Source organism: Schistocerca piceifrons, chromosome 1 (genome assembly GCF_021461385.2).
Source record: "Schistocerca piceifrons isolate TAMUIC-IGC-003096 chromosome 1, iqSchPice1.1, whole genome shotgun sequence".
In the NCBI taxonomy this organism is placed as follows: Eukaryota; Metazoa; Arthropoda; class Insecta; order Orthoptera; family Acrididae; genus Schistocerca; species Schistocerca piceifrons.
The window spans coordinates 672,429,482-672,433,625 of record NC_060138.1 but is presented as its reverse complement, the minus strand read 5'-3'; the positions used below and the strand labels follow the sequence as shown (position 1 = coordinate 672,433,625).

Genomic DNA, 4,144 nt, shown 5'->3' with positions numbered 1-4,144 from the left:
ACCGCTGGTAGTGACTGAAAGGAGGAGGATTAGGGTTTAACGTTTCGTCGACATTGAGTCATTAGAGACGGAGCACAAGCTCAGAATGTTTGAAAGGTGGGGAAGGAAATCGGCCGTGCCCTTTCGAAGGAACCATCCCAACATTTGCCTTGGGTGATTTATAGAGATCGCGGGAAACCTCTCATGCGGCGATATCGTGCGGGACAATGCTCGTTCAGACGTGAACTGCCTGTGTGGTGTTGAGATATTCCTGTTGCCAGATCCGTCACTGTGTGGGACCAGGTCGGATATGAACTCTCTCTGACTGCCGGTATCAAAGATATCAAGGATCAGTTACAACAGTTATAGGCCAGCTGCCACAGGACAGAATACAACGACTTTATGACGTCTTTTCCAACCGAATCGGTGCGTGCACCCAGACTGGAGGGGGTGCAGCGTCATACTATTAAGTGCGCTCATACTGCCAAGTTCTTTGTAAATTTGCCTCCAATTTTTAATCACTGAAATGACATCACATATACTGTCAATCGGTAAACTTTCAGTTCGTATCGTCCTCCTTCTCCGGGTGCTTGAATTTTTTTGTCTGGCAGTATGTTAATTTCGCCAACGGCCTTGCCGCAGTGGTAACACCGGTTCCCGTCAGATCACCGAAGTTAAGCGCTGACGGGGTGGACTAGCACTTGGATGGGTGACCACCCGGTCTCCCGAGCGCTGTTGGCAAGCGGGGTGCACTCAGCCCTTGTGAGGCAAACTGAAGAGCTACTTGATTCAGAAGCGGCGGCTCCGGTCTCAGAAACTGACATACGGCCGCGAGAGCGGTGTGCTGACCACATGCCCCTCCATATCTGCATCCAGTGACGCCTGTGGGCTGAGGCTGACACGGCGGCCAGTCGGTACTTCTGGGCATTCATGGCCTGTGCGGGAGGAGTTTAGTTTTTTTTAATACATTAATTTCGCATATTGACCTAGGAAAAAATGACTATCTGTAAGGCCCTGTTCTCATTTTCACGATCCCTAATCGAGATTACGACAGGGGCAGCCTAATGGTAGCAAGGATTTGTTCGGGCACAGGTTTTCTAAATTTACCCAACAGAGTTCCTTAAGAACTATACCGCTTTTCTCCCAAAGATATGTCCGAGCGATACTGTCACTGATTTTTTGCTCTTTTTGTAAACTGGAGTGGTCTGCTCTGCTCTACCATCACGTGGAACTGTTATCTGTGCGGGGGATTCTCGATAGATGTGCTCTAGAGCTAATGTAAAACCTTAAATCTAACGTGAATTGCATCTTTAGAGCTGCCTTAATCGTTCTGAATAGTCTCCGCTGTTTTTCAATATCGATAATGCTTGTTTGGGTATTTCTCATTGGTGAATCAGACACTGATTTTAACCTGTGAATACATTTTTCAGTGAGAAAATAAATATTTCGTCTTTCCGTCTCCTGTATTCAATTTCAACAAAGAATCATCCATGAGAGATTATATGGGAGGACTGGATCCGTTGATCTAACAGCATTTCCTAAGATTTTCTGATATATTTTTCGCCAGGATCTGAATGTGAAAATTGTCGTAGAGTTCGTCGATATCTTCAAGGATATACATTAGTTGCCATTGAGTTTCCTCTCTGTCAGTTTCGCTGTTTTCTCTTTTTTAGTGAGAGAACAACAATCTCTATTTTTGAAATATTCTGTAAATGACACAATTCAATTTGCTGTATTTTACTACATTACTTATTGCGTATTTGTCTTGACTGAGGTGGATAATGACTTTGAGCTTTAACCACAATTGTTCCGTTTATCTTATTTGAACTTAAGGCTCTCATTTCATCTTCCAAGTAGGTTGTAAGTGCTGTAACTATCTTGTCGAGCAAACACAAATACCCTCCTTGCTTTCCTGCTGGATTTTTCGTACGGAAATTATATTTCTGTTGTGGCAGCCATAAAGACTTTATGAAAACAAACCGCGTCAAGAGCAGCAGAAATAAGAGCCGTCGTGCTGACAGACAACAGTGCTCGAGACGCCATCGCACAGTTAGTGTGCATACTTTTATTCACGCGAACAATCGGACCGATGAACTAATATCTAGAAGGGCTACGATCCTGCTGTTGTCAAATTACAACAGGTTATGGTAAACTTTTCGTGTTCTTAAAAGAGGCATAACTTGATAGTCTCACAAACAATCCGCTGCGTAACCTTTCATTATGTACAGAATTTAGATGGCGGTACTCCTACCCTCGCTTTGGGTTTGCACTGAAATGCTAATCATTTGCACAGCCAAACATGTAGTATACTTCATGCCTGTCTTGTGTTTGTTGCATGCCGCCTTCACTGTGTTTCAGTTTTAATGGCCAGAAGTATACATACACCGCCCATGTCCAGTGAGTCTATGATGAGCATGATTGTGAAACTATAAACGTAGAGGCTGTAGAGGAATTCAGTGATGACATGTTATCCCTTATATGCTGCCTCAGTCGAAAGTTTTGTAATGAACTAAAATTTGGCAGCTGCATACTTCGGAAAGCCGCTCTGTCGAAACAACCTAGGTTACTCTTGTAGCTTATCTCCTTTTTCATCAACAAGAGATAATGTCATCCTTAAACAACCGGCAGTAATCCGTAAATCCTTTAATTACAGTTCATGGGCAAAGTTTTACTGTTAATGGTAATGAGTTTGACATTAGGTTAGTTACGTATCTAGCAAAGGGAAGAAGACTAGTCAGAAGCAGAAATTGAGTACACTTTCAGTACCGGCGTTAAGCAATCCTACGAGAAGGAAGTGGACTGTTCGTATGACTGAATCACATTGAAATAAGGGACACAGTGATCTCGCGGCGGTATCTTACGACAGAGAGTCAACGGCAAGAAAGATTCGTGATGAGAATCGTGCAATGTTTAAGTGACGCTGGCAATTAAACGTGAGTACAGCCTTCATAAAAGCTCACGTTTTCCACCTACGTCGTGTACTTCATGTTGACTGTAATAATAATAAATATCTGCCCCTGAAAAGAACGGATAACATGGCACTGCTGACTGGGAGAGCTAAACGACAGTTCAGTCGACTAACTTAGAAGGAATTACTCAACTTTCTTTGGCATCTTTGCGAAGTTTGATTTGAGTACCCGACTGATCAAGGTAGATCATTACTAACTGTTCATAATTTGAAAAACTGCAGCTGCATCTAGCTTGCTAATATTGCTGGCCTTTCATTTATTTACAGTTCTGTTCCAATTCTTCTAATAGTTTATCAAACTGATTTGTCGCCGAAAATTATACAGCAGCACCCAAAACCACTCACTTCTGTAATCGATTAGTTAAGGTCGGATCTCTGTTGTAGACAGCCAGTAGCAGACGGCAGTATTCTCGCAGCACCGGCGCTTCCGGGAAAACTTTCTGGCGGAATACTGTACACGTTTGACAGCACGTACAGGCGGAAACCCGAGGAGATCATAGACAAGCCTGATGTCGCTCTCAGCACAGTGCAAGTCTTTCGATCTGACGCCACGTCAGCGACTTGTGTGTCGGTGTCCCTATTGTCATATGAAAGCTTCTCCTTAGCTTGAACTCATGTGGCTTCATTCGCATTTTTGTTCGAGGTCCCGAAGATGAACACTATGAAGAAGAAACCAGAGTAGATCATCTGGAAGGAAATACAGGAACACTGAGTCCGACACCAGTGTCATTAATTTGACCAGTGTGAAGTTGCTGTAGCGTTCAGAAAGTGGATTCACATCGCTATGGCAGTCCTGTGGAGGACGCATCAGCAATAATCAGTGACAATGGAAGATTCAGAAGCCAATGGAAACTAGTGCATTAAAAACACTCAAAGTATCCGCAAAAATGCAATCTGCTGCAAGATTCTCTTGGTTATCATTTCTTTTGTAAAACACTTTGGGAAGAAACTAGTCTTCCCTTCGGATCTCCGTATAGCGACTCCTCAGGACGGAGTTGTCAGAAGAACGCAGAATAATGTTCTTTGAATCTGAGCGCAGAATGCCAGAAGTCTGTATGTCGTAGGTAAAACAGAGAATTTGAAATTAGGGATGAACAGGCTGATGTTAGATTTGATAGTGATTACTGAATGGTAATGAAAAGAGGACAGTTTTCTAGGAAGATGACTGCAGGGTAATAACGACGTCATTAATAAATG

The 4,144-nt window shown here is 43.1% G+C and overlaps 1 pseudogene; it reads left to right on the top strand.

The window, feature by feature from the left end:
• Positions 1-602: 602 nt before the first annotated feature.
• LOC124726566 lies at positions 603-720 on the top strand (annotated as a pseudogene).
• The last annotated feature ends 3,424 nt before the right edge of the window (positions 721-4,144 follow it).